The sequence below is a fragment of the Eschrichtius robustus genome, chromosome 1 (assembly GCF_028021215.1).
Source record: "Eschrichtius robustus isolate mEscRob2 chromosome 1, mEscRob2.pri, whole genome shotgun sequence".
Lineage (NCBI taxonomy): Eukaryota > Metazoa > Chordata > Mammalia > Artiodactyla > Eschrichtiidae > Eschrichtius > Eschrichtius robustus.
Window position 1 is genome coordinate 94,620,685 of NC_090824.1, and position 11,963 is coordinate 94,632,647.

The 11,963-nt window shown below is 35.7% G+C and overlaps 1 non-coding gene across 1 annotated transcript; it reads right to left on the reverse strand.

Moving 5' to 3' along the window:
- Nucleotides 1–11,621: 11,621 nt before the first annotated feature.
- Nucleotides 11,622–11,728, reverse strand: LOC137753498 (U6 spliceosomal RNA). The gene has a single exon (XR_011071496.1). It is a non-coding gene; the product is annotated as a U6 spliceosomal RNA (small nuclear RNA).
- Nucleotides 11,729–11,963: the final 235 nt, after the last annotated feature.

An 11,963-nucleotide genomic window follows, 5' to 3' on the forward strand; every position in this document is an offset into this window, starting at 1 on the left:
GGTAGAAGCATGGTTGGTAGTTTTGAAGAAGAGCTAGGATATGTGGATGGGGCAGAGGAAACAGTTGTAGGAGATAAGGTTCCAGAGGTGGGTGGGGGCCCACTGATGGGTGACAGGACATTGTTGGAGAAGAAATTGCCCGGAAAGTAAGAAGAGGGAGAACATTGGAGGAGACAGCAGTGACCCAAGTAAATCATTCCTCAGAATCAGCTATGTCTGTGAACTAGGCAAAACAGCCTACCTAGGTGCTAATAAAAAAAAAAAGAAAAAAAAGTCAAAGATTTGCTTGGGAGAATACATAGCTGGAATGATAATTCTGCTGCAACTTTCTCTAGGGAGAGCAGAGAACTCTCTACCCTTCTACTTAGTCCTGTATTGTTACCGACTGGCTGTTTCCCTGTTTAGGAAGTTAGTGAACTGCTGTCAGGAGAAAATGATACATATCTATGGCTTTACATTTCTAGTAAATATCATTCTTTTTAGAAAATATTTACTTTTCTTCAGGTCTCAGATTTGGAAGCCTTCAGCTGAATCCCTAGAGTTGGTTTCAGTCAGCTGATGGAAACATTGTGCAGATGTAAGACTACAGAGTTAAATCATGTTGTTAGGGCCGTAGCCCCAGGCTTAAAATAAACTGTCCTTAGCAAAAGAGAAGTGGGCAGTACGAAAGCACTGATTCAAATAGAAGTTGAAACACCACTCTGTCCTCCCTTAGGTTTCTGGTGTTTACTGATTTATTTTCCAAAATCCTATCATGCCATTGGAATGGGAGGAACTGTTGGGAGTGTTGAGAGCTGAGAGATTTATAACTCCAGCTTAAATGATCATTCCAGAACTATCTAGACCAAGTAGAACTTTTTAACCCATTTTGAGTCTTTGAGTCTTGGACCTTTCTTTCACTCATTAAAAAAGTCCTTATATATGAAATCATTTTAGGAGATTTAGTGATCTCTCAAGCTGGCCAGTGGATTCAGGATAAGTTTTTAATGCTACTAGAGATCAAAAATGGAATTAGAAATGAGACCCAAACTTATTTCTGTGTGTTGTAAATAGCATGAGCTTGGGAGAGAAAAGTATGTGTTCATTTTCAAGTTTTGCCGCTTAACAACTGTATAATTTTGGGCAGGTCACATTCTCCCAGAGCCTTCTCATCTATAATATATAATATAGGGATATTTGTAACTCTCTCTCTCTCTAGTTTTATCTGAGTATGAAACTTGAGATAAGATGTGATCAAGTATTGATACTTTCTTAACTGTAAAATTATAAATACATATTATTAAACAGCTTTGTAGTATTTAAAGAATCACTCTGCAGTGATCTTATGCACAATTTGAATGAGGCACTTGCTATTCCAGAAATAGTTATACAAATCCAAATCTATTGTTGTGGGACTTCAGGGGCCCTGCTTTTCAGCTCATGATATTTTTTGTGACATCTGGGAAGCAGAGTGTCGCTAGTGTTAAGTTCATGTTTGTTCCCTCCCCACCCTCCTTCCACCTACAAATCTGAAAGATCACTGCATGCCTAACACATTTGGGGTGCTCCAACTCTAAGCCTTTGAAATTCAGTGAAATTGTTCCTTGTTGGCCCTAGAACACCAAAGTACTTTACTCTTAATCATCTAAAAAGTAATGAACAATCACATATGTTCTTCAGTTTTCAGGAAACACCATTAAGATGTTCTTAGTGAGTAAGTTCTGCAAATCGCTAAGTCTTATCTCCTCAGCAAGAAATTTAACAGATGTTTATTGAATTGTTCCTAAAATGTATTATGATTACTTACTGTATCATAGTATTCTGAACATAGTTTAGGAGCTAAAGTTATAGTGTTCTTTAGTACAGTGATTAGTAAAATAACTTTTGCTGGGTGCAGGCCCTTTCCCCTATACTAAATAAACCCAAATTACTTGCAAGGCATCCAGATTTTTTGCCTCCTTGTTTAGTGTCACCTGTATCTTCCTGGCTGATCTCCTTTAAGTGTAAGCCCTCACCCACTTTTAATTTACTCCCTGCTATACTGCTTCATAAACTAACAATTTTAGTACTACCTTCAGGTTTTCTGCCACATCATCAATTGTATCAGCATTATTATACATGTAATGCCTTTTAAAAACAATAGGCTTTTTTTTACTTAAAATATTTTAAAAGAAAATTATATCACTCTTCCATTACCAGTATAATTATCAGTTATGTTTTAGCATACATTAAGATAAATATATAAGGACTTCTACCTCCAAGCCAAGATGAAGTAAAAAAGAACAGATTTATACTCCTGTCTGAAACAACCAGTAAAATGGACAAAATGTATATAATAACAGTTTTCAAGATACTGTATGTCAGGCAAGGAAGGACAGTGATTCCTGAGAGATGAGAAAAAACCAAGTCGGGCCTATGATTGCCCCAACTTACTCTCTTTGGAGAGTTTCCAGGCCACAGTACAGGAGGGGAAATCAAGGAGCAGTCTGATATACTCCCTGAGTTGAGGATATGAAGCTGAGAGCATGAGGAGGTCAAGATGGCTAGAGTTCTCAGGACAGAGATCCTGAGAAGAGAGAAATGAACAGAGAACTCTGGAGATCTGCAGTGTCCACCTTGAGGATTTAGTTAAGTACTGATCAATGCAATATCATACTAGAAATTCTAGGCAGCAAAGTATGGCAAGAAAAAAATGTCATCTAAATAGGAAAAAAGAAGTAAAAGCTCTTTTAATTGCAGACAACATGAATATCTAAGTAGAAAATCTAGTGAAATCTACAAAAAAACTACTTAAACTAAGAAGTGAGTTTAGCAAGGTTACAACATGTAAGATCAACAGACAAAAATCAGTAGTGTTTTTGTGTATTAGTAATGAATATTTGTTAATTGAAATAAAAAATTAAAGGCATTTAGAATAACATCAACAATATGAGGTACTTACGGATAAATATTCAAAAAAGGTATGGTGATCTAATACACTGAAAACTATAAAACATCATTAAAGGAAATTAAAGAAGACCTAAATAAATGGATTGACATACTGTGTTTATGGGTTGGAAGACTTGATATGTTAGGATGTCAATTCTCCCCATATTTATCTGTAGATAAAACACAATTCCAAATCAGATTGTAGCAGGCATTTTCGTAGAAATTGAAAACTTATTCTAAAATACATAATGGAAATGCAAATGACTTAAAATTCCAAAGTGACTTTGAAAAGGATAAACTTGGAGGACTAACACTATGGGATTGTAAGAGTTATAAACCTGCAGTAATCAAGACAGTATGTTATTGGAATAAAGATAGACAAACAGATCAATGGAACAGAATAAAGAGTGTAGAAATAGATCAACTCATATATAGTTGATTTACAACACAGAATCAAATGCATTTCTGTAGAGAAGGTTTTAAACAAATGATGCTGGAACAAATAGATAGCCATATGAAAAAACAAAAAGAGCTTTGATCCCTACCTCATACTATACACAAAATAATTACTAGTATACAGTATGCAAAAAATTAACTTGAGTTTGGATCACAGACCTAAATGTAAAACCCAAAACTACAGAACTTCAAGAAGAAAACATAAAACATAAGAGAAAACCTTTGTCTCCTTGGGTCAGGCAAAGATTTCTTAGATACGAAACCAAAAACATAATCCATAAAAGAAATAATTGATAAAGTGGATTTTATCAAAATTAAAAACTCTGAGTCTTCAGCAGACAGTGCTAAGGGAATGAAAAGACAAGACACAGATAAAGCATATATCTGATAAAGAGCATAGATCCAGAACTTAAAAGAACTCTCAAAATCAATAATAAGATAATAAATAACCAATTTAAAAATTGGGCTAAAGATTTGAACAGACACTTCATCAAAGTAGATATACAAGTTGACAAAATATGCTCAACATCATTAGTCATTAGAGAAATGCAAACTAAAATCACAATGAGATACCACTACGTATCTCTTAGGATGACTAAAATTAAAAGACTGACCATGCCATGTGTTGGCAAGGATTTAGATAACTGGAACTTTCATACTGTCCTTGTGGGAATGTAAAGTGGTACAACCATTTGAGAAAACAATTTTCCATTTTCTTAAAAAGTTAAATAAATACACATCCATTCTATACCTAGATATTCGCCAAATAGAAATGATGACATGTCTTCTTACAAAGAATTGCACATGAATGTTCATATATGTACAGTTTATTTACATTTATATTTATTTGTCTTAGCCCAAAACTAGAAACAACACAAACGTCCATTAAAAAGTGAATGGATACACAAATGATATAACAGTACAATGGAGAACTATGCTGCAATTATAAAAAAATGCACTACTGATACCTGCAACAACATGGATGAATCTCAAAGTAATAAAACTGAGTTAAGGAAGCTACACCCCCCAAAAAATCATATTGTACTATTACATTTAACAGAAGTTCTAGGAAATGTGAACTAATCTATTGTAATAGAAAGCAAATCTGTGTGTGTGCCTAAATATACATATATATATATATATAAATATGGGTATTTTATTACATTGATTATACCTCATATAGCTTTAAAAATATTAAATACATACTTGTTACAAAATGTTGGTTCACATAGTACCCAAAATCCTCTTGGCATACACCACCATCTGGAAACTGTTGCTACCTGTTATCAGAGCTTAAGGTTCTCAAAGGAAGGAAGAGACAAGGACTTAGTTTAGTAATTTCAATTTTGTAGACGTGTTTGAGAGGGCTGAGATGACTGGAAGTTCAACCACCAGATGATCGCACAAAGTAAAGAGAGAAGAGTTCTATGATTTTAAGTAAAAATCAAATAAAGGCAATTCAAATTTAGAAACAGAATAATTTTAGTGATATTCTATGGTGACATAGTAAGAGTTGAATAAAAGATTTGCTAATCTCTTTCTCTATTTTTATTTTTAAAAAGTTTAAAAAGTACACTCTTCTTATCTAGGAATGATGCCTGGTTTCTGTCTTAAATGAATTTTTATATTTTTTTCTTACAACATTAAAAAAGAAGTTAATACTGTCAGAGTCCCCACCCGACTCTAGCAGAACTGGTGTTTGCATGAATGATGACAACCTGCACTCCTACGATAGCTTTTGTGATTCCAGTGAAACATGTCTCCTAACATAAAGCCGATTGACCTTGGAACGTCAGGGACAGCTTTGGAGTAACTGGTAAAAACTAAAACCTAAATTAAATCCCAACCCAACATAGTTGGTATTTCTTCCAACACATGAAGACCTGTTCACAAGCCAATGCTGAAAATTAAATGGAACAGACTCTTCTAAGAGAAAGTACATAGCTACTTCCCTCCAAGCAACAATTGAGAATATTGATCAAAAATTCTGGCCCTTTCAGACTATGGCACTTGTTACAATGACCTTCTGGGCATCCCTAATCCAGTGCAGGCACTAGGTGGCTCTAACTGGAGATACTTAAATATCCATTGGTAATAAAGAGTGTCCGAAGTAACAGTGCTTTTTTTGCTCTATGTGTTTTCTTCTGTAGACCTAGTGAGAATCTGCCCCCTTATCCAAAAGAATGCATGCATGCCAAATTTTAGAAACTGGATAGAAAGTATGTTCTATGTCCTTTCATTCCCTTCATAATCTCTTTTCTCCTTTACCAAATCTGTCCTTGGAAAACCAGTTGCCACACATTCCCTGTGTATTTCTAAATAAATTGGATCTGCTGCACCTAATAAATCACTGATATTTTGGTGTCAATGAACTTGGTGTATTATTTCCAGAAATTCAGCCATGTCCCTATGGTAGAAATTAAAAGTATGTGAGGAAAATGCTTTGGGACAGGAGAGTTTTTGAGGTTCTTTGATCTTGCTGCATAAATATCTAGATACTCTGTTTTTTGGCAGTCCCTGGTTTTTGCCCTTCTTTTCTTCCATTAAAATCTTTTGTGTTTTTTTTTAAATTGTAGTTCAATAATCTGTATAATCAGAATAATTTCAAGTTTTGCATGCTAACATGCCTAGCACACATATTTAGGTTTAAAGCTGAAAGAATACACATTACTGCCATTTTTTATTTGCTCTTCCTTTACTTCATTTAACAAATACTTATTACACACCAGGAGCGCTAGCGCCAGACTGCCTGGTTTTAAATAGAGCCTGTGTTGGTTACTACCAGTGTGACTTTAGAAAAGTTATCTAACATCTCTATTTGTCTGTTTCCTCATGTGTAAAATGGAGACACTGGTGCTTCATCATAGAGCTGGTGTGAGGATTATTGACAATATATGAAAACTCTTAGACTAGCACTGTACACATAAGGACCATACCTATAGGCTATCACTACTACTGCTGCTGTCTCTTCCTATAAAGGCACTAATCTCATAGATGAGGGCGCCACCCTCATGACCTGATCACCCCCCAAAGGCCTCACCTCTAAATACCATCACATTGAAAATTAATATTTCAACATATGAATTTTTTGGAGGGACACAAGTGTTCAGTCCATAACAATGTATAATCTCATGTCTCAAAAAAAAATCTATGAGAAAAGTATAATTTATAGATGAGGGAACAGAATTTTTGAGTTTTAAATAATGTGCCCAAGGGGGCTTCCCTGGTGGCACAGTGGTTGAGAATCTGCCTGCCAGTGCAGGGGACACGGGTTCGAGCCCTGGTCTGGGAAGATCCCACATGCCGCGGAGCAACTGGGCCCGTGAGCCACAACTACTGAGCCTGCGCGTCTGGAGCCTGTGCCCTGCAATAAGAGAGGCCGCGATAGTGAGAGGCCCGCGCACCATGATGAAGAGTGGCCCCCACTTGCCGCAACTAGAGAAAGCCCTCGCACAGAAACGAAGACCCAACACAGCCAAAAATAAATAAATAAATATTTATGTGAAAGAAAAAAAAAAAGAAAAAAACTTTCCTTTAAAAAAAAAAAAAAAAAAATGTGCCCAAGATCATGGAGCTGGTAATTGCCTAAGCCAGTATTCAAACCCAGGCCTCCTTGATTCAAGAGCACACACCCCCCCCCCCCCACAGACACATACACACACTATTTTCTCCTGCTATACCATACCACAAGCAACTAATTCTGTGGGAGGACTCAGGGAAAACCTTTCAGAAGAGGTGATGTTTAGGCAGTGTATTGAAGGAAGAATGAGAGTTATTCAGTAGAGAATGGAAGAGGCATTTGTGATGGAGGAAACAACAGGATTACATAAATGAGAAATTGGTGGCTGGCCTTGTTCTTTGCCAAGCAGGTGCTGTACCAACCCTGTGGATTTGTTCTTCAAGGATATGGGATAGGAGGACTGGGGAAAGGACCAGGGCATCTGATGGCAGAATCTACTTAGCTCCATTCTCCACAGTAATCCCAGAGCAGACTGTGGGTGAAGGACCTCCATTTCTCTCTATTATTCTCTCCAGTCTATAAACAGAGTGGTTCAGCCCACAGTCATTTATCTAAGTCTGCTTCTTCTACACGGAAGAGAATCATACTCCTTAGGAGCAATATTGCTAGGCATATTGATAACTTTCTTTTGAAAAACAGAAGGCACTTTTTGTGGATTTGATTTGATTTCCTCATCAGAGGATGTTATTTGAGATTTTGCAGGTGCAGGCTAACATCTCTATGAGATAGAGGCACTTCGTTTATTTGCTCACCGTCCATGACTTCACCGGGCATGTTGGTGCATCTGGCTAAGCCCAGAGAAGAGACATTTGCAGGATCAAGCCTCACCATCTTATCAATGTGCCAAGATATTTTGAATGTGAAGACAGGGAATATTGTCCAGTGGTTCTGCTGCTTGAAGGGCCTTTTTCTGATTGTTTTAAAACGTGAATACTATTTTCATGGAAAATATTGTGTGGGTCTCTAGTATAAATAAGATAATACAATGAATTTTAATTGCATTTAAGCAGGCATTGCTACTACCAAAAGATGCAGGAAAGTGAAATTGAGATCATTATAAAAAAATATGGATTTAGAGATAAGGCCTAATATAAAAACAGATTTTGGTAACTGCCTGGAGTAAATTGAAATTTGGTCTCAATGCTAATATTGTCTAATACATTCAAGAATAAAATACTGGCTTGATCTCGGTCATTGCTCCATGGAGATAAACTCCTCATCCATGGAAGATGAAATAACCCTTGAAGGTTTCATACCATTACTATGCAGTGCACAATAACAATACAACAACAAATTAACAAAGTAGGGTCTATTATTGGAGAATGATTTCACGTCAGCTTCAGAGCAGTTTACTCATTTCAGAAGTCAGTGTAATAAAGGAGCATTTTATTTCTCCAACATCCCTGAGGAAATGTGTGTGTGTGTGTCTGTATTTGGTCACATAAGTATGTTTTCATGATAACCCAGTCATGCCCTTTTATCACAAATCAAGTTTTTAATTTCACTGATCTTGATTTAAAAAATCTAGAACTTCATAGGATGGATATCAAAAACAACAACCAGAGATTAGTAGGCTTTTAATAAATTAGTCCTTTATTCTTGTAACACCTGCTCTGGACTCCTAAACTGGGGCAATCACTAGGGCAGAAACTAAGCCAATAATAAGGGCTTAAATACACCAGCCCTGTACTTTACATATAGCAGCTACTAAATAAATGTTGGAAAACTGAATTTCAAACAGTAGCCCTGAATATAAGGGCAAATATAAGGGGTTTGATACTCAAGGTATTCTGTTAGCAAGGGCTTATTTTCACATGGCCTGTATGTTTCTAGTAATAGCAGCAAACAACAGACCATTCTGAGTCATTACCATTAGTCTCCACAGGTAGACCCAGCCCTTCCACTTAAACATAACTTGTGTTTGTTTTGTTATATCACTTTCATAAAAATTTTGGGGAGGGGACAGGAGGTGAAAATTCACATTTCCAATGCAGAAACTTGTGTTCAAGTATTTGCATTTTTATTAAAATACCTAAAATGATTGGGCAACTAATATTTTTAAAAAGAACTATAGCTGTTTTAGTTATTGCTACTGAGCTTAGGACAGCTGTTGCAGATCTAAACAGTTTGAACTTTAGTGTAAATGTAAATTTTAAAGAAAATGGGGTCATGAATGGCTTCTTTACTTTAGCTCATCAAGCCATTCTGTTTATAATGTTTTCTGTCCCAAGTAGGAGGTGGAACCTTATCACATCTATGACTTAACGCTATTTTGGTTATATGATAACATTCATCATCAGAACTCCTGAAGTGCTGTACATTTCCTACAGAATCAGGGTCAGATTCCTATGTTGCATGGATGTAGTGGTACACCTTGACTTCTCTCTTCACGTACCCGGCCCAAACGTCGAGCTGAGCAGCCTCTTATTCCTTATTGGTACCTGATACTTTCTTGGTTCTACCTCTCAGTGCATCCTCTTCCTTCTAAAGAAAAAAATTTTCCACCCATTTCCATGTGTTTATATCTTACTTACCTTTAATATTTTACCTCAAATGTCAAAATTTTTTGAAGAATTCCCTGATTCTTACATTGGACATGATTACTCTCTCTCATTTATATAAAATCTCTCATATATTAAGTATCATTTTGATCTCATTTTGTGATGCTTTCTTTTCTACTCTACCAATAAGAACAAAATCACAAGGATAATGATAAATATTAAACCTTATTGTATAATATGAAAAGTTCCTTATGTACATTATCTCATGCAATCCACAAAACAACACCATAGTGGAGATAATGCTATTATTATCCCTAATTCACTTAGGAAGAAATTCTTAGAGAGGGCACAATAATTAATCCAAGGTCCGGTGGTTGCTTTTAGATCTGGAATTCTAATTCATAGACCTTATTCTTAGCCAATAGGCAAGACTGTGCTTCATAGCTATCCCTCCTTTTGCTTGTAACTTACCACTTTCTACTTTGTTGTGTAATTACCGATGACCTGAATTACTATAGTTGTTGTTCCTTGAGGGCTCAAATTATGTTTGATTCTTCTTGGTATTTTAAACATGACTGAACTCAGGGTTTCACACTAAAGTAAGGGTGGTCCAAAACTATTTGGAGAACAACTGAAAAATTTGGAACTTTTCATATATTCTTTTATAGCTCTGACATGGAAGATTTATTGAGAGAGGAAAGAACTATGTTTAACTGTCATCAAAATAAAGTGGAAAATATAGCTTTGCCCAAAAGAAATGACATGTTCTGAAAGAATAAAATTAAAACGGGATTTTAATCCATTATCTAGTCTATCTGAAAATAAACAAGGACAGTCACCTAATTGAAGGAGTAAATGTCTTTAAACTTTCACAGTCACTGTGTAATATTCATAAATGTGGAATCTGGAAATCTATTTCCCACTGAAATGAAAGAGATTATACTTGACTAAAAGAAAAATTAATATTAATGAAACAATAGCTAATATTCATGATATTTTAATAATTAGAGAAAGGAATAATAACATTTATTTATATTTTTAACTTTTTATTTTATATTGGAGTATAGTCAATTAACACTGTTGTGATAGTTTCAGGTGCACAGCAAAGAGACTCAACCATACATATACATGCATCCATTCTCCCCCAAACTCCCCTTTATTTATATTTATATCATGCAGATAGATAACTGACTGCTTTTCTTCAAGATGATTGTCACTAAATTTACAGAGCCTCAATACTGAAGTAGGAGAAGGTGTTGAAGATAAGATATCTTATCTGGAGACTAATAACCTTTTTGTCTTTAACAAGCTATCTTATCTTTACTACTGTTTTAGAAGCTCAAGAGAGTGGTGACCTTGAATAAACACTGCTATTTCCATCATCATGTCCTGAGACTGATTCAGAGAGGAAATGTCTCATCAGAAGGATGGAATACAGTCCAGGCTTATGAAGTAGCAGATAGACCTGTGAGGAGCTCACCTTCTAAGATTGAAGAACCTTCTGTTCTGGGTCATTTATCTTAGTCATCCTAACTACACTCGCAGTTGCACAATGAATGCTAAGAAGAGTTTAGACTTCCTTCAACCATCCTGTTCATTCATGAGGTAAAAAGAGAGATGAGGATGAAAGCTTAGTTGATTGACAGTTTTGATTATATTCTTAAAGGTCTAATTGAATAGTGTGTCCTATAAAACTTCCTGAACATTAAGTATATTCCCAATATTGGTTATATTGTGCTACAAAAATCCAGTCACCTAGGAGGATTTATTCTGATTACTTCCCACCTATACAGAGTTAACATCATGTAGACATAATGAGGCTGATAGAATTTTCATGAAATAGTTGTTGGATGTATATTGTTTGGATACTGGGATATCAACATCTCTATCTAGTAATCCTCCAAGCAAAGCTCTTCACAGCCAAATAATAATACAGCTAAACAATGTCACGAGAGGTACTTTTAGGGTCTTGATTTGCTGCTTTATTTTCTTTCTTTTTTATTTTAAATTTAATTTATTTATTTATTATACAGCAGGTTCTTATTAGTTATCTGTTTTATACATATTAGTGTATATATGTCAATCCCAATCTCCCAATTCATCCCACCACCACCAAACCCCCCCCCCCCCGCAACTTTCTCCCCTGGTGTCTATACGTTTGTTCTCTACATCTGTGTCTCTATTTCTGCCTTGCAAACCGGTTCATCTGTACCATTTTTCTAGGTTCGACATATATGAAAAATATGGAATGCTTCACGAATTTGCGTGTCATCCTTGCGCAGGGGCCATGCTAATCTTCTCTGTATTGTTCCAATTTTAGTATATGTGCTGTCGAAGTGAGCACTGCTGCTTTATTTTCTTCTGCCAGTTTATTCATTTATATACATATATAAATATATATATACTAATTTCTGTCAAATTCAGTTCATAAGGAAATCTTTATGATCAGCGTTTTCAGGTTACCCCAAGAGCCTCACAAAAGATACTGAATTTTATGATGCAAATTACACTGATACTTCCTAAAGAGTTCTGTGTTCTGTCTTTGTAATGGAGTCTTTAGATTTCTTTAGACCTGCATC